This window comes from Vicugna pacos, unplaced genomic scaffold (assembly GCF_048564905.1).
Source record: "Vicugna pacos unplaced genomic scaffold, VicPac4 scaffold_103, whole genome shotgun sequence".
Taxonomy (NCBI): domain Eukaryota; kingdom Metazoa; phylum Chordata; class Mammalia; order Artiodactyla; family Camelidae; genus Vicugna; species Vicugna pacos.
In genome coordinates this window covers 1,260,203-1,280,252 of record NW_027328783.1, presented here as the reverse complement: position 1 = coordinate 1,280,252, position 20,050 = coordinate 1,260,203, and the positions used below count along the sequence as shown (strand labels likewise).

General features: G+C 32.6%; 1 pseudogene; it reads left to right on the top strand.

Moving 5' to 3' along the window:
* The first annotated feature begins 15,801 nt into the window (after positions 1-15,801).
* On the top strand, positions 15,802-17,477 carry LOC140694715 (heat shock transcription factor, Y-linked-like; annotated as a pseudogene).
* The last annotated feature ends 2,573 nt before the right edge of the window (positions 17,478-20,050 follow it).

Below are 20,050 nucleotides of genomic sequence, written 5' to 3'. Positions count from 1 at the left end.
AAACTCACAGCTAGAAAGGTGATAAGTCATAAATTACAAATAAAATAAACACAAAATTTTAAAACATGACAAACAAATCATTGAGAATGGGAGAGGGAGGCAGGAAAACAGAGAATTTTTTTTTTTTGGTCTTTCATTTTAAATTTTTTTTTCTCGGTAGGATGGTTTGATATCAAGTTACTATCAGTTTAATAAAAGCTGTTATAATAATGGTCTAAAAGACATATAAATAGAGGTAACAAGAAGACAATCCTTTTCAGGGAGTCAGTAAAGCTAAATAAAATTCATGTTAATACAAAGGAAAATTACCAGACCATAAAATGAAGATGAAAGGAAAAAAGAAGAAATACTAAATCAACTGAAAAATAAGGTGAAAATGGCAATAAAATCAAACCTATCATAAATTAATGTAAATGTTAATGGACTAATTGTTCCAGTCGAAAATAATAGAGTGGCATGCTGGATAAAAAAGCAAGAAACTTCAATATTGTGCATACAAGAGACCCACTTCAGAGAGAAGAACACATATAGATTGAGAGTGAAACGATGGAAAAGGGTATTCCATACAAATGGAAAAGCAAAAAAAGCAGGTGTTGCAGTACCCACTACTGACAAAATAGTCTTTAAAACAAAGGCCATAAAGAAAGATAAGGAAGGACATTTTATAATGATTCAATGAGTGATACAAGATGAGGATAACACACTCGTTAATACATATGCACCAAATAGAGGAGCACCTAAGTACATAAAATAATTACTAACAGATATAAAGTGGGATAGTTATGGGAATCTAATCACATTTGGAGATTTCAACACTGCATTAATATCACTGGACAGATCACTGAGATAGAAAATAAATTAGGCAACAGAGAAGTTAAATAATACAATAGAAATATTACTAGTGGTGGATATTTTCAGAGCATTGTACTCCACAAAAAATAGGTTATACATTCTTCTGAAGTGCACATGGAATACTTTCCAGGTTTCATGATGTACTTGGGCACAAAAGAAACATCAGCAATTTTAAGAAGATAGAAATTACATCAAGCATCTTTACTGAACACAATACCATGAAGCTAGAAATCAGCAACAGAGAAACGAAGGAGAAAAAAAGGAAAACATGGAGATTAAGCAGTATTTTATTAAAAAAACAATGGTTCAATGAAGAAATCAAAGCTGAAATGAAAAAGTACTTTGAGACAAAAGAAAATGAAAGCAAAATCACACAAAATTTATGGGACACAGCAAAACAGTGCTGAGAGGGGAGTTTAAAGTGATACAGGCCTTCCTCAAAAAAGAAGAACAATCTCAATTAAACAATTTAACCCACCAGCAGAATGAACTAGAAAAAGAAGAACAAAAAACCCCAAAAGGCAGCAGAAGGATGGAAATCATAAATGATGGGGAGGAAATAAATTAAATAGAGATTAATAACACCATAGGGAAAAATTCAATGAATCCAAAAGCTGGTTTTTCAAAAAAGTAAGTAAAATGAACAAACCTCTGTCCAAACTCAAATAAAAGAAAAGAGAGAGAGCACAAAATATCAAAATAAGAAAGGAGAATGGAGAAATTATAACAAATAAAAAAGAAATACAGAATACCACAGGAAAATATTATAAAATGTATATGGACATTAACTGGATAACCTAGAGGAGATGGACAAGTTTCTGAAAACATACTGTCCACCAAGACTGAATCAAGAAGAAACTGACACCTTGAGTAAGCAGAGCACTAGAAATGAAATCAAAATAGCAATAAAATCTCCCTAAAAATAGCAGCCCAAGACCGGATGGATTCAGTGTGGAATTATACAAAACATACAAAGAAGTACTCATACAAGTCCTTCTCAAAGTCTTCCAGAAGATTGAAAAGGAAGGAATACTCCCAAAGTCATTCTATGAAGCCAAAATCACCCTGATACCACAACCAGGCAAAGACACTACCAACAAAGAGGATTATAGGCCAATAACACTTATGAGCACAGACGCCAAAATCCTCACCAAAATAGTAGCAAAGAGAATCCAACAACACAGAAAAAAAGATTATACATCATGACTAAGTTGGGATCATGCCAGAGACACAGGGGTGGTTCAACATATGCAGATCAATCAGTTTAATACAGCACATCAACAAGAAAAGAAACCAAAACCACATGATCATCTCAATAAATGCAGGAAAAGCATTTGGTAAAATTCAACACCAACGTATGATAAAAACTCTCACAAAAGTGGGCATAGAGGGAACATATATTAGCATCATGAAAGCTATTGAAAACAAACCTACAGACAACATAGTACTCAATGGTGAGAAAGCCAAAATTTTCCAACTAAAATCTGGGACATGACAAGGATGCACACTATCACCACTCCAACTCAATATAATCTTGGAAGTCCTAACCATAGCAATCAAACAAGAGAGTGAATTTAAAGAGATGCAAATTGGAAAGGAATGGGTAAAAGTCTCACTATATGTAGATAATATGTTACTATATATAGAAAACCCTGCAAGATCCAGACAAAAACCACTACAGCTGATCGAAGAATTCAGCAAGTTAGCAGGTTACAAAATTAAGGTTTAAAATCAGTGGCATATCTTTACAGAAACGATTCAGATAATACTATAGAGCTACAGTCAACATGACAGTATTGCATTGGTAGGAAAACAAACATATAGCCCAATGGAACAGAACAGACAGCCCAGAAATTAATCGACAAACTTTTGGTCAATTAATTTTCGACAAAGGAGACAAGAAAATACAATGGAATTGAGACAGACAAATGATGTTGGGAAAACTGGACAGCAGCATGTAAATCAATGAAGTTAGAACACTCCCAATGAATCTAGAACACCATACACAAAAATAAACTCAGAATGGATCAAAGACTTAAACATAAGATAAGATATAATAAACCTCCTTGAGGAAAACATAGGCAAAATGTTATCAGACATAAGTCTCGAAAATCTTCTTGTAGAAGAAATAAAAGTAAGAATAAACAAATGAGACATAATGAAACTTACAAGCTTCTGCACAGTAGAGAAACTGGAAGTGAAACAAAAAGACAACCTATGGAATGGGAAAATAATTTGCATATGAAACCGACAAAGGCTTGATATTCAGAGTATATAACCAGCTCATCCAACTGAATAAGAATAAAATAAACAACACAATCCAAAAGTGGGCAGAAAACCTAAACAAGTGATTCTCCAAGGAAGACATACAAATGATCAAAAGACACATCAGAAAATGTTCAATATCACTGATGATCAGAGAAATGCAATTCAAAACTATAGTGAGGTATCACCTCACACTAGTCAGAATGGCCATCATTCAAAAATCCACAAATGAAAAGTGCTGTAGAGGCTGTGGAGAAAAGGGAACCATCCTTCACTACTGGTGGCAATGCAGTTTGGTGCAGCCACTGTGGAAAACAGGATGGAAATCCTTTAAAAGCCTAGGAATAGACTTACCTTATGACCCAGGAATCCCGCTCCTGGGCATAAATCCAGAAGGAACCCAAATCCAGGATGGCACTTGAACCCCAGTGTTCGTAGCCAACACTATTTACAATAGCCAAGGCATGGAAACAGCCTAAATGGCCATCGACCGTTGACTGGATAAAGAAGATGTTGAATATTTATACAATGAAATACTTGTCATCCATATAAAACGGCAACATAACACCATTTTCAGCAACATAGATGCTCCTGGAGAAAATCAGTCTAAGTGAAGTAAGCCAGAAAGAGAAAGAAAAATACCATATAAGATGGCTCATCAGTGGAATCTAAAAACAAAACAAAACAAAACAAAAAAAGCCCAAATTCAATACAGAAATAGACTCACAGACATAGAATTCAATGTTTTGGTTGCCAAGGTGGCAGAGTGTGGGGAGAGATAGAATGGGAGGTCAAAACTGTAGAATAGATTAACAGGACTGTACTGTATAGGACAGGGAAATATATAAAATATCTGCAGCAGCTCACAGAAGAAAAAATGGGACAACAAATGTATATATATTCATTGTAACTGAAAAATTGTGCTCTATGCTGGAATTGGAGACAACTTTGTCTAATGACTGTAAAGCAGTAAAAAAAAAGGAAAAACAGAATAAAAAACATGATCCTAAATATTACAGGTGCAAATATAAATTATAGAGGAAAAAAACTATTCAAAATTTTAGTAAAACCAAAGATTTTGTTTTATATTTTCTTTTTAAGATAAGCAAAATCAAAAAACCTCTACCCAGGTGCATCATGAAGAAAAGAAAGATGCTCCAAAGAAATAAAGTCAGAAATAAAAGAAGAGAAATAACAATTGTTATCACAGTTATCCAAAAATTTGTTCATTATGTCTACAATTATATGCCAATAAACTTGACAAATTAGAAGAAATAGACAAATGTCTAGAAAGAGACAGAGATAAGGAGAAACAAATCATTTGAACAAACTGATTTCTAGAAGAAAGTTAGAATCTGCATTTAAAAAAATCTTTAAACATTGGTGCAGATTTAAACAGCTCCCGTGGAGAACTGAACAGAAATACAAAGCAGGACTTATACTCTTCAAACTATTCAAAAATAGTGAAGATGTGGGAAACTCCCAAATTAATTCTATGAAGCTTTCATCACCCTGATAGCAAAACCAAGAAAGAAAGTACAGGCAAAGACAACTTCAAGCCAATATATCTGATTGATTTAGATGCAAATATTCTAAAAAAATATAATTAACAAACTAAATCCAGCAATATCAAAAATGAATCATGCACCATGATCAACTTGGATTCATTGAAGTGTCACAAGAGAGGTTCAACATACACAAATCAATCAGTTTGATACACCACAATATCAAAATAAAAGAGAAAATGATGTGGTTATCCCAATAAATCCTTCAAAAGCATTTCACAAAATTCAACCTTTATTCATTGGAACAGCAACAACAGCAGCAACAACAACAACAACTACAACAATAGAAACCTCTTATCAAACTAGGATTCAGGAAATATATCTCAACATAACTAAAGTCATTTATTACAGAACAACAGACAACAAAATATGCAAAAGTGAACAACTGAAAGCCAAATTATGGAATACGACAAGGATGCCCAGTCTCACTATTTCTATTAAACACAGTATGGGAAGTCCTAGCAACAGCAAAAGGCATAGAAAAAATTTATTCAAGTTGGATTGAATGCAGTAAATTTGTTATTATTTTAGATGAGATGATAATCTATATAGAGAACTCTTAAGATTCTCCACACCAGAACAACTAAAACTAATACAGACATTTAACAAAGTTGCATGATTCATTATTAATATACAAAAATTGTCATATTTCTTTACACTAACAATGAAATATTCCATAATTTTAAAAAATCCATATGAAATCAGATCAAAAAAATGAAAAACCAAGATAATAAAATCGAAAATTCACTGATAAATTGGATGATGATGCAAAGAAATGAAAAAAAATTTTAAGGTCTTAGTTTAGAGTAATTAATATTGTTAAAATATACATACTACAAAAGATGTCTACAGATATAAAGTGATTCAGATCGAACTTCATGATATTTTCCACAGAAATAGAAACAGTCCTAAGATTTGTAAGTAAGTGCAAAAGAACCAGAACTGCAAAAGAAACAATCAGGAAAAAGAACAAAGTTGGATGCATAACCCATAACCCTCCCAGATCTCAGACTATATTACAAAATACAGTAATCAAAACAGCACAATACTGGAAAACAAATAAACATGTATATCACTGGAACAGAACACTGAGGCAGAAATAGAACATCACAACTATGGTCAACTAAACTATGACAAAGGAAACAAAAATATACAATGCCTAAAAGACAGTCTTCAGCAAGTGATGTTGAGAAAGCTAGACATCTACATGTAAATCAATGACATTAGAACACTCTCACACACTGTACAAATACAAACTCAAAATGTTTTAAACATCTGAATCTAATACATGACACAATAAAACTCCTGGAAACTAACATATGGAAAACAATAGATAAATTGTATTAAAATATTCCTATGTCACACTCCCAAGCTGAAAACAATAAAAGCAAAATAATCAATTAGGTTCAAATTAATCTTAAAAGCTTCTACACCGCAAAATAAACAGAAAGAAAAGATGAACTTCCAAATGGGAGAAAATATTAGGAAACAGTGCAATCAACAAGAGGCTAATTTCTTAAATACACATATAGTTCATACAACTCCATTTCAAAAATCTACAAACAACTAAGCCAGAAAATGAGCAGAAGACAATTCTCTAAAAAAGACACAGAGATGACAAACAGGAACATAAAAACATGCTCACATATCTAATCATTATACAAAGGCAAGACAAAAATAAAATAATATTTTACCTCACACTAGTGAGAAGGGTTGTCATCAAATGTCTACAAATTATAAAGACTTTGGAGGTTGTAGAGAAAAAGGGACACTCCAACTCTGTTGGTGGGAATGAAAATTGGTGCAATCACTTTGGGACAGTATGGAATTTCCTTTAAATAATAAAAATGGACCTATCATATGAGCCAGCAATCCCACTCCTGGGCATATAAACCATAAACCTGAAAACAAAGAATCCTAGATTAAAACACAAGAAGTACACTTGACTTAATTTGATTCTTCATGTATCTCCTCTGTCAAGGGAAGCAGAAGCAAATCTAACAAAATATGATTGTATCAGGCTAAACAGATTTACACTGCAGAAGAAATGATCAATAAAATGAAAACTCAACCAACACAACAGGAGAATATATTTGCAAGTGATATTTTCCAATCAAGTGTTAATATCCAAATTATATGGCAAACTAGACACAACAACAACAAAAAAGACCAAACAATCCAATTAAAAAAAGTCCATAGGAACTGAATACATATATCTGAATCAATTTTCTGTAGAAAATTTACAGTAGGATAAATGACATATGAAAATCTGTTCAGAGTTATAAATTATTAGGAAAGTCATAAACCAAAAAAGAGACAAGACCTCACACTTGTCAGAAGGCTCTCATCAAAAAGAGAAAAATAGATGTTGGTGAGATTGTGGAGAAAAGGGAACACCGTGGACACTGTTGATAGGAATGCAAAGTATTAATTCCATTGCATATAAACATCAAATTTTCTTCATCCAGTTTTCTGTCAAGGGATGTTTGGTTTGTAGGCCCCTGTCTGAAGGCTCTAGAGAATAAGCCCATGGGCTGAACTGATAAACAAGCTGGGAGGAATGTCACATATCCAGGCTGGATAAGAAATGGCCTACTTAATGAAGTTCCATGATGAACTTTAAAGCCTTCCTTGATCATTTAACATCCTGTGCTTACTGCAGAAGCATGGGGGCGTAAAGAGCTTAAGATTATTAACATTGTTATAACTTAGATGATATTTGAGGCATTGTACATGTCCTATATAAAACCTTTCTCTTAGAATCAATAAACAGAACTGCTTCACTTCTCTCCACACAGTGTTTGTGTGTATATGATATCGTGCCACTGACAGGGTTAATTTAATTTGTTGGCAGTGTCTTAAAATTATGTTGCATTATATACAATGCTTTTTCTGCATCTATTGGGATGATTATGTGAGTTATATCTCTCATTCTATTAGTGTGGCATGTCACCTTTATTGAACTGAATAATTTGAAGTATCCTTAAACCCAGGGATAATTCCCTTTACTCATTTATGTGTATGATATGTTAAATGTGTTGTTGAATTCATTTTGCTTGTGTTTTGTTGAGAATTTTGGCACAAATGTCCATCAGGGTTAATACCCATTATTTTGCATATAATGTCCTTTCAAGCATTTTTATGCAAATAAAGCTGGCATCATAAAACAAGTTTGGATACTTTCAACCCCTTCAAATTCTTAGAAGGTTTGGGGAAGAATTGGTAAGCAATTGTCTTCAAATGTATCACAGAATTCGCCAGTAATGTTATCTTGTAAATATTTTTTGGTATGGGAGGTTTGGATTACTGATTTACTCATACACACTTTTGCTGAATTTAACTTTTTAATTTCTTCTTGATTCAGTATTGAAAGACATATGTTTCTGGGAATTTGTCTTTTGTTCAAGGTCATTCAAATTGTTGGCTAGTGGTAATTTCTTATGATGCTATGCATCTCTTCAACATCAGTGGTAATATCTTCTCTTTTATTTCTAGTTTTATTTCTGTCTTTATTTTCTTAGAAAACCTAAAACTTTGTCCAATTTATGTTTAAAACAAACAGACTTAGGTTTGTTTTTTTCTTTTCAATTGTTTCTCTTGTTATTTGCCTTACTCTCATTCATTCAATTTTCTTCTTTATTGTTTCTGTTTTCTCCTTGGTTCTTGATGTGTAAACTTAAGTAGTGTGAATCTTTGTATTTTTTAAATATTAAATATTTAATTTATTTATTTACTTACTTACTTACTTATTTACTTATTTATTCATTTATTTATCTTTGAATTACTGCCATTAACAATGTGTCAATCTGTGGTGTATAGCACAGTGTAACATTTCATGGATACATTTGTGTGCCTATTAAAGTATACTTCACAATATTTAACATAATGCCCTGTGTCATACAAAAGACATTTTGAAAAAATCTATTTTTATATATAGTGGATAACATTTATAAATCTACAGCTCCCAAATATATCCTCTCCAAGCCCTTTCAGCAGTAACCATAAGATTATTAAGCAGATCTGCATGTGTGTTTCAGTTTTGTAGATGAAATCATAGTGTTCTTATCCAAATTTTTTTTTTAAGTTTCTGCATACATCATGTCATGTGTCATTTTTCTCTCTCTTTCTGGCTTACTTCAATTAAAATGACACATTATGGGGACATCAATTTTGCTGCAAATGTCATTATTTTATCTTTTTTAAGGCAGAATATTATTTCACTGTGTAAATAGGGCATAAATTCTGTATACTTTTATATGTTGATGAACAATTAGGTAGCTTCCATTTCGTGGTTGTTGTATATAGCACTGCTAAGGACATTGGGGTGCAGGTGACATTTTGAATTAGGGTTCTCTTTGATATATACCCAGAAGTGGGATTGCTGGATCATATGTTAAGTCTATTTTTATTCATTAGAGGAATCCCCATCTTGTTTTCCACAGTGACTGCACCTATCTACATTCCTAACAACAGTGTAGGAGGGTTCCCTTTCTCCACAGCTTCCCCAGCATTTATTGAATTATTTGAATGATGGCCATTGTGACTATTGTGAGTTGATACTTCATTATAGTATTGAATTGCCGTTCACTGATAATGATAGTGAGCAATTTTTTTTCAAATATCTGTGTGGCATTCGTATGTCTCTAATGGAGAATTGCTTGTTTAGGGCTTCTGCCCATTTTCAGATTGGGTTTCTTGTTTTTCTAGGTATTACTATTAGTTTGTATGAACTCCTTATAAATTGGAAATTTAGCCTTTGTCAGTTACATCACTTCTAAATATTTTCTTTAAACCTGTAAGATATCATTTTGTTTTGTTTATGGTTTCCTTTGCTGTGCAAAAGATTATAAGTTTAATTAGGTCCTATTTATTAATTTTGCTCTTACATCCATTACCTGGGTAGGCTGTTCTAGGAGATCATTGCTGAGAATTATCTCAGGGTGTTTTGCGTATGTTTTCTTCTAGATGATTTACTGTGTATTGCCTTACATTTAAGTCTTCAAGCCATTTTGAGTTTATTCTTGTGTATGGAGTGAAAGAGTGTTCTAACTTCATTGCTCTGATGCTGCTATTCAGTTTTCCCAACACCAGTTGGCGAAGAGAGAGCATTTTCTGTGTCATATTCTTGGCTACTCTGTAAAATATTAATTGAGCATAGGCCTGTAGATTTATTCCTAGGCTCCCTTTTCTGTTCCATTGGTCCATATGCCTGTTTCTGTACAAATATCATGATGTTTTGATTATTGTAGCTCTGCCATAGTGTATGGAGACCAGGCAGGTTATTCCTCCAGCCTCTTTGTCTTCAATTTTGTTTTGGAAATTATGGATCTTTATTGTATCTATATAAATCATATGATCATTTGTTTCAGTCCTAAAAAGAAATGTTTTGAATAATATGATAGGAACTCAGATAATGTATGTAGATTGCCTTGGGTAGTATGGCCATTTTAACAATATTATTTCATCCATTACGAGACCATTGGGTATCTTTTCAATTCTTCAAATCTTTCTTGATTTCCTCAATCAATGTTTTCTTGTTCTCCACGTAAAACTCATTCACCAACTTCTTCAGAGTTATTCTTAAGCATTTTGTAATTTTTGGTGCAGTTATAAAAGGGGTTGTTTCTATACTTTGTTTTCCTGTTGATTCAATGGTAGTGTAAAGAAATGTAATTGGTTTTTGTACATTACTCTGGCTACATTGCCCAGTTCCGTTTATAGCCTAAGTATTTTTTTGTGAAGCTTTTACAGTTTTCTATATATACTGTCATGTCTGCATATCGTGGCAATTTTACATCTTCTTTTCCAGTCTGAGTACTTTTATTTCTTTTTCTTGCCTGATCGTTGTGGCTAGGAATTCCAAGACTACATTGATTTCAAATTGTGACAATGGGCTTCCTTGTCTTGTCTCAGGTTTTTGTGGGAAGGGTTCCAGTTTTTCACCATTGAGTATTCAGCTGAATTTATGTTTGTTATAAATAGCTTTCATTATATTGAGATATGGTCGCTCTATGCCCACTGTGATAAGAGATTTTATTGCAAGTAGGTTTTAAGTTTTATTAAATGCTTTTTCTGCATCTACTGAGATGATCATATCGTTTTGTCTTCTCTTTTGTTGATATGGTGTATCACAATTGATTGATTGATTTGCATATTTTCAACCATCCTTGTGTTCCTGGGATGAACCTGACTTGTCCATGGTGCATGATCTTTTTTAACATGATTTTGGTTTCTGTTTGTTAATAATTTCTCAAGAACTTTTACTTCAATATTTATCAATGTTATTGGCATATAGTTTTCTTTTTGGGGTAGTGTCTTTGTGTGCTTTTGGTATCGGGTTGATGTTGTCCTAATGGTGTGAGATTGGGAGTACTCTCTCCATATCAAACTTTTGGAAGAGTTTGAGGAGGACTGGCATGGATTTTTCTTTGTATGTTTGGTCATATTCCCCAGTGAAACTATTTGGGTTTGAATTTTGTTTGCAGAGATTTTTTTATATTATTGATAATTCTATTCCATTTATGGTGATCTGTCTGTTCAAATGGCTAACTTCTCCTTGATGGTATATTTGTGGGCTGAATTTTTCCAAAAACTTTTTCATTTCTTCCTGGTTGTCCAGTTTATTTCCACACAGTTACTCATGGTATTCCCTTATGATATTTTGTAAATTTGTTGTTCTCTTTGTAGTTTATCCATTTTCATTTCTAATATTATTTCTGTTCTCTCTCTTTTCTTGTTGGTAAGTCTGTCCAGAGATTTCTCAATTTTGTTTACTATTTCAAAAAGATATTGATTGAAATTTCTTTTTTTAAATCTCTATTTCAATTATTTCTTACTTGATCTTTATTTTTTCCCCTCTGTCTTTTGACTTTTGATTTTGTTTGTTCTTCTTTTCCTGATTTGTTTACATAGAACGTTAGATTACATATTTGAAATAGTTCTTCTTATTTGAGGATGGCCTTGTCACTATGAACTTCAATCTTAAGCCTGCTTTAACAGTATTCCATAGACTTTGTGTAGTGTATGTCATATTTCTCAAGATATTTTTTTAATTTCTTCTTTTACTTCAGCACCTGACCCCCTTGTTTTAGTACCATGTTTTTTCATCTGGATGCTGTTATTTTTTCTCCCTGGTTTTCTGTTATTGATTTCTAGTTTCATGGTCTTATACTCAGAAAAGATGCTTAAAATAATTTTTATCTAATTAAATTTATTGAGGCTTCTTGAGTGCCTGAGTATGTAATCTTTCATAGAAAATATTCCTTGTGAACAGGAAAAATATATATATTCAGTTTTGGGGAGAAGAACTGTTTTGAAAATATCAAGCATCTCCAATTATTTTATTATGTTTTTTAGTATCTTTGTTCCCTTATTAATTTTCTGTGTGAAAGACCAGTCCAGTGATGATAATGGGGAGTTATAGTCTCCTACATTGATTCTGTTCCCAGGAATTTCTCAATTTTATCTATTAGTGTTTCCTTTATGTATTTAGGTGCTCCTATACTGAGTGCATATTCCTTAATGAGTATAATATCCCCATTTTGATTTGCTCCTTTAATCAGTATATCATGTCCTTGTTTATCTTTCTGTATGGCCTTTTTTATAAAATCTCTTTGTGTGAAGTCAGTACTGCTAGTCCTGCTTTCTTGTCATGTACATTTGCATGGACTATATTTTTCGAAATTCTGACTTTCAATTCATGTGTGTTCCTCTTACTATAGTGGGTCTTCTCTATGCTTCATAATGTAGGGTCTTGTTATATTATCCCATCTGACAATAAATATCTTTTGATTGAGGCACTAAGTCCATTAACATTTGTGATAAATATTGATAGACATGTTTATTTCCATATTGAACTTCATTCTCCAGTTGATTTGATATTTTCTTTTTGTTCATTTGTTTTTGTTTCTATGGTTGATAAGTTTTCTTTTATAATCTTGGATTCTTTTTGGCTTTGTGACTTCATTGTAAGCTTTTGACTTATGGTTACCTTGTTTTGTATGCATATTGACTTGTAATATATTTGTTTATTTTAACTGATAAGAATACAAATTCAAACCCATACAACAGACAACAGAAACAAGAAGAAAACAGTCTTTATTTTCCTGTTTCATTCTGTGACCCTTATAAATTTTGATCTCTTCTTTTACAACATCATATTTATTCTGTTGTAAGTCATTATATATATTACCTTTCTAATAATGACTTCCTCTTTTCTATAGCATCCTGCTTCTTTTTTATTTATAGTAGATCTTTTTTATTTCTTTTTCTCTTGCTAAATTCTTTAAGTATTTGCTTGTGTGGAAGTTATTTATATCTCCTTCTTCTAAAAGAAAGCCTTGTTTGATAAAGTATCTTAGATTACAGCTTTCTTCCATTCAGGAATTTGAATCTGTCTTGCCACAGCCTTCTGCCTGCTGTATTTGTGTAGGAAACGAGGTTACAAATATTATGTATATAAGTATATATATATGTAAAGAACACATATAAATGAAGTTAACAAATATGGTGAAAAACTATACGTTAAAAAACAGAATACATTGATAAAGGAAATTAAAACAGATCCAAAGAAATGAAATGATCTCTTATGTTAATGATGTGAAACAATGTGTTTGAAACAAACATGCTACCCAAAGGAATCTACATTTAGTGTGATTCATGTGAAAATACCAATGAGATTTTTCCAGTAAATTGAACAAATAATTTTAAAATTTATATGTAACCACAAAGATCATGAGTTGCCAAAATAATCCTGAAAAAGGGTATTAAATCTAATGGTGTAAAATACTCTGATATTAAACAGTCCTACAAAACTTTAGTAATTAAAGCAAAATGATACTGGCTCAAAAACAGACATCAATCAATAGAAGAGAATAGAACAACCAGATATAATCCCTCACACCTATGATCAATTAACCCATGAAAAAGGAATCAAGAGTATAAAATTAAGAAAAGACATTCTCCTCAATAATTACTGCTGGGGAGATTGAACAGGTAAAAGATTGATTACAATATTTCCTCACATTGTATACAATCCATGAGCACACAATATCTTTCTATTTATTTTGTTTACTTATATTTCTTGCACCTGTAATATATAGATATTTGTTTAGAACTTTTATTTCACTTATGATATTATTCCTATTTTATTCTTTTTGGTATAAATTTACACACAATTGTTTTCCTAATTTCTATTTCTGATAATGTTTTGTTACTATACAAAAATGCAACGGATATTTGTATATTGATTTTGTATTCTGCAAGTTTACTAAGTTTCTTCATTATTTCTAACAGTAACTGGAGGAGTCTATGGAGTTTTCTATGTATGCATATTTATGTCATGTGTAAAAACCACTCCTTTATTACAAGATGAATGAATTTTATAATTTTTCTTGACTAGTAATTCTTCCTAGGACTTCTAGTAGTGTAATTTAGGACTTGTGAAAATGAGCTAATTTTTCTTATTACTGGACCAGAGGAAAACATTACTGTATGTTAACATTGAACTTGATTTAAGTCATGGGTTTTTCATATATGGTTTTATTATGCTTAGTTACATTCTATCTAAAGCGAATTAAATAATATTTTTATAAAAATGTAAAGATCAGATCTGTCAATAGTTTTCCTATATATTTTGAGATTGTTATATTTGAATTCTTTGTTTCTTAAAAGGATGGTATCACATATGTAAATTTGTGTATGTTAAATAATACTTATGAATCAGGACTAATTGCAACTTAACTATAGTTTATAATACTTATAAAATACCATGAATTCAGGTTGCTTATATTTATTTAGAATGGGATTTACAGATACTGAATGAAAAATTTACATTGTAGCTTGAGGGTACATTTATTTATTAAAAATGTTATCTCTCATTTTGAACTTGGCTTATGTTTAATGGAATTTATTTCTAAATAAAGAATATAAATTTTGGTAGAACTGGATTTACTACAGTTTTCTGATACAGAATATAGCTATTATTTACAATTAGTGCACAAGACAATTGCCTTAAAATGCCGTAAATAATAACAATACCAACTGTTTCAGGACTGAGAAACATATTGCTTCCTAAAATGAATTACCTGGTCTTTTCCACCCCAACCGACACATACGATTATATCTTTGTTTTTTGATTGTTTGCTTGTTTTCCCCTTAATGGAGGCATTGCTTATTGAACCCAGGATCTTGTGCATAAGTCTATTTATTAACATCATTTTGGAACAATTAGCAGAAGGCACAAGAGTATGGATTATAAAGATGACAAGAAAATTTATTACTTCAAGGGTTGATAAACCTCTGAGTGAAACAATGGCAAAAATAAACATTTGTAAATTTACAATAAGATTGTCTCTTTTTTTAATTTTTAAGATTGTCTCTTTTGCTAAATAATTGTAGAATATTAAATTACTTTTGTTTCAATTATAGCATTGAATTACAATTTAAAACAAAAGTACCCCCTTTGGGATTTCTTAAATTGCATTGATTATTTTAATATTTTATTTCATAAATATTAACCATTTTTTCATAATCATACCATATAAACACATATTTATTCTTCTCATGTTTTGAATATAGAGCAACATATTCTAAAGTACACAGATAAATATCTGCTTCCAATACCAAATCAAATTATGTTTCACTTTAATTACAAATGATATTGAAATAGTTATAACTTTTCTGTACATGTTTTAGACAAATTTCATTTAAAATTCCTAAACTTTAAAATAATTTTATATATTTTCTTCATTATTTATACTCTGTTCACTAATCTGTTATATATTTGTGTACAAAAGGAAGGAGATTGGTTTTATTTAATAAACCCCAAAATTAAATTGTATAAAAAGATTTTGTGGAGATAATATTTGCAGATGACTCTATAAAAATAAGCATCTTATATGTTTCATTTTAGCTGAATGAGTGAGAAGTAAACACTGGCTGAATGTTACACTTAATTTGCTAGGAGACCAGTCATTTTGTGATGTCACAGCTACTCAGGTTGAGAACCACTCTGATGGCCTAGCAGTTTATCTGTGCAGGCCTGCCAAAGAAGCATTTGAAGCTGCAGTGCTCAAAATCATGCAGATTAGAAAAGTAGCTGTAGAAAAAGTTATATGAAATGGCACATGTTTCTTCAGAAATTCAAGAGGTGTCTCATAAAGATGGACCAACTGGTTAAGGAAATTCTGGTAGATCTCTATTATGTTATCAAACATTCTCTGGGGATTTGGACTTGAGGTCTATGATTGAAAAAATTGCTTTTTAGACTTTGTCTGAAGAATCCTTGATTAAAAGGCCATGTTACATACATTGTGTCTCTGAACCAGATGAAGATAATGATTTTCGTTCTCTGACATTTCCAAGAAAACTCTGGAAAATGGCTGGAAGTGACCAATATAAACCCATCTGGAGGGATGATAATGGAACTTCCATAGTGCTTGATGAAGATGTCTTTAAGAAGGAAGTTTTGGAAAGAAAGGCCCCTTTCAGAATATTTGAAACTGGAAGAATGAAAAGTTTAGTTAGACAGCTTAAGTTTTATGGGTTTAGTAAAGTGCGGCAGAATTTTCAAAGATCGGCATTTCTAGCAGACTTTCTGGCAGAAGAAAAAGAAGTCTCTGTTTTAAGCAAGGTATTCAGAAACTTTAGTTACCACTTCATAACATATATAAAATTTTATTTTGTACATCAATCTATGGTAATATAAATGTAAAGCTAGATTTTGAAAATTGTATAAAATTACTAAGGCTAAAATCCTTTATTTATTCTAAAAAATGAGGACAGTGATTTAAGTATTCACATTATAAGAAACTTTGCTTACAACTATGAATTTTACCAGAAATCTAAATAAAGGTATTAAAGCTGCTTTTCAAAATTGGCATTCACCATTACTGCAAATGGTAGTTTCTTAAATTTGATGACTATACTATTTAAATGTGTATTTTCCAAATAAGGAACTTCAAAATATTGTCAGCAATGTTCATATTTTGATGATATTATTTTTGCATAGTAAACATGAAATCTGAGGTTTTATAGGTTAGGCTTATAATAGTGATGTATTTTGGTTTAAATTATTACTGAAATCTTTCTACTTTGGATGTAGCTGTAGTTCTATCATATTCCAAATGTTAAACGAGGCTGTCCTCAGCTTTTAGTGAGAATAAAAAGAAGAGTTGTGATTAAAAATGCCTCTCTGGTATCTTCATTGGCTGAAGATTTCAACAAGAAGCACTCTAAAGCAGTGGGAAATGTGGACAAACATAATTCTGATTTTGTGGGTGACACTAGTGGAGACAGTACATTTTTACCTTCTGTAAATTTAAACATGCCTCTAATAAGAAAGCCCTCTACCAGCCACATAATTGGGGACACAACTACCCCGATCAGAGGTGATATTTCTCCTCCATCATCAATGTCAGTTAGACCACCAGAACAAATTGCAGTGAATCAACGTGCTATTTTAAATCAGTTGACCACTGTACATGGGCACTCTCAAAGCAGCTACATTGAAGCAAATAGCCGTGTTGTGAACTTCATTACAACTACGACTTCTACTTCTCAGTACAGCAACTTGTATCCCATACAGAGGAATTATTTTGGACAGATGGTGGGACCTTCTATTTTTCAAATAGATATCACAACATATCTGCCAATGAAGGTCTTTTAACTAAACTTCAACCAGGGAGCAACCCACAGTTTCCAGTGCCATTGATTACTGATACATCAGCTAACTCTCTTTCAAGGCCAACTCATCAGACATCTTCAGTTTATGAAAGTCATCCTAGTCACAACTGATCTACCAGAGGACTATTAGATTATGCAGGATACAAGGATTAAAATTGACGTTGGAAAAATATCTGCAATTTTGTTATTTGAAAAATAAACATAGTTGTGTACCTCTATTTACCTTATTTTTTTAAATAGTGTTAAGAGATAAATGGGGGACTAAGTTACAATTTAAAGATAAAAAGAGATACTTGATTGATATGATCATTTAATGGAACAATATGGTAGTTAATTTAAAAAATTTCTTGTAAGGAAGAAGAGAAAATGGAAGAATTTGGAGGAAGACTATAACATGGAGAGAGGGAAAAGTACTAAGTGGTTTCTGGTTCGTCCTGGAATGTATTAAAAGTGTTAAGTTAGGATTGGGTGGAAGGAGAGAAATTCAGAAACCAGCCCTGGGATCATGGTCTCTAATATGTCATCCCTGGAATCATAAGGGTCACATGATGTAGTCTCAGTTGGCACATTCAGCATGTGGTTGAATTTGAGAAGAAATTTTATCTATTGTCTTCTTTGTTCTGTTCTCGAAGCATTCCAATTGTTGCTTTCATTCCCTGCCCTCAAGAGTCTACACTATATTTTCAGTCGATACTTTATTTTGCTTTTATGTTCCATCCAAAGAAAAGCTTACGTCCTCAGGGTGGCTTTTAATGCATTTCCAACTCTACGCACACGATCTGAACTTAGTTTAGTCATTCCTTTATAAATCTGGCATCTGACTACCTTGGCATATCTTTATGTTTCACTGTATCTGGAGATAAATCCAGGCAAACGCTTGTCAAGTATGTTAGCTGCAACCTCAACACTTTTGCTCCAGCTCATCCTTGGACTTTGGATGTCATCCTTTTACCTACTTAGACTTTCCCAGTCTCAGCACAGAAACTACCTTCTTCAGAAGTTTTCTGTCTATCCCCCTCTCCTTGTCTAACTGGGATACTAGCACAGTAAGCACAGCATTTGCCACAGGATGCATTTTAGTATTTAGTGAATGAAAAATACATGTTGACTTTAAGCAAAATCTACTTTCCTGAAACAACAAATCTCTCATAGTTTCCACAATATTTCGTTATTGTCTTTACTCTTCACCACAAACTAGCAGTTTCCATAGCCCATGGACTAGTCACTCAAGAGAGTAAGGGGAGGTAGCTACAGGAGATAAAGTATTATTTTCTTCTTAATTCATGCCTCCTGAGGCCTAAAGCATTCCATTCTCATTTGCTGGATTTTTTCCTGACTCTTCATCACCCACCCACCCCAAAATAGCTGATTCTCTTCATCATATTAATAACTATACTGACCTCTAATTTATTTACTTCTTAGAATCAGAGCTTTGCCCAGAAGAGACCGTGCTAATGCAAACATTTAATGTAGGTTTATGCACCCCACATAACTTGTGCCACTTCTAACCTTCACAAAGGAAGTATCAAAGAGGTACTAGACCCTTGGTTGAGGTGGTCGTATTAGGTAACCAAATTGCAACCTAAAATGTGTGGACTAGAAGGAGGTGAGTGTGGTGAATTTAAAAATTTGTCCAACTGCATGAGTACCAATTTTCTGCAGATATTAGGAAATATAAAATATTCATGGAAGAATTTGTCTATTTCTTATTAATTTTAAATAAAAGGTGAAGGATTTACAGAATGTGAAATGCCCTGAAATGCTGGAAAAATTGTAGGCAATGTCAGGTTGTCTAAGGCTTCTGCTCATAATCATGCAGCCAGTGTTAATTGATAAGACTGGAATGGCAATATTGAGTCCTGAAAATATGTCACCAGTTGTGAAGAAAGACTTTGATTATCTGGAGAAAGGGCAAATGGGCCAGGGTAAACTCTTGCAGCACTCCACCAATATGACCTTTTCCAAGAAAAGAAAAGAGACCACTTGCAGCAGGAGATCTGTGTCTGGACAGCAGTGGTTGTTCCTACAACTGAATCATCAAGCTTTTAAATTTGTCAGCACAACTCTGATCGTGGCTATTTTATTGCTTACATTAGTAGGCTGGGGTTAAGATGGACTGGTTCAGCAGCTATTTTCCACCTCTCTTATCAGACAGTGGGTCTTACCATGATCATTTTAACAAGGTTCTATAATGATAAGTCAAAAGCTACAGTTTACTTTTAAAATTAGAAATCCTAAAGAAGAATATTGTTGGTTTCTCCATCTATAGTTTTCTACCTCGGAAATGCTAGACTATTGGCAAAAGTAGAAATGTTGTCTGGTGTTTGAAATCTATCCTCTGAGCTCTGCCCACAGAATTCTTACCACTAAATACTACAAATCTGTCTACCACTGTGTGTGTGTGTGAAGATGAATTGTTAAGCAGTAACTAAGTTTGTCTAAGTTAGGTCATCAGTAAATTATTATTTTGCATCTGGCAGAATTTCTGTGAATTAATAGTTTCATTGAGCCACCAGATTTTCTTCTGATTATGGAGAGGTAGATTATATTTCACCCAATATACTAATTGTTGCCTGTTTATTGAATCCCGAGCTGATGCTAGGGCCAAGCCACTGAACCCTCGAATGGGACTGAGGCAAATACATTCTCCAGTCCCCAGAGCCCAGCACAGGACTGTGTCTCCT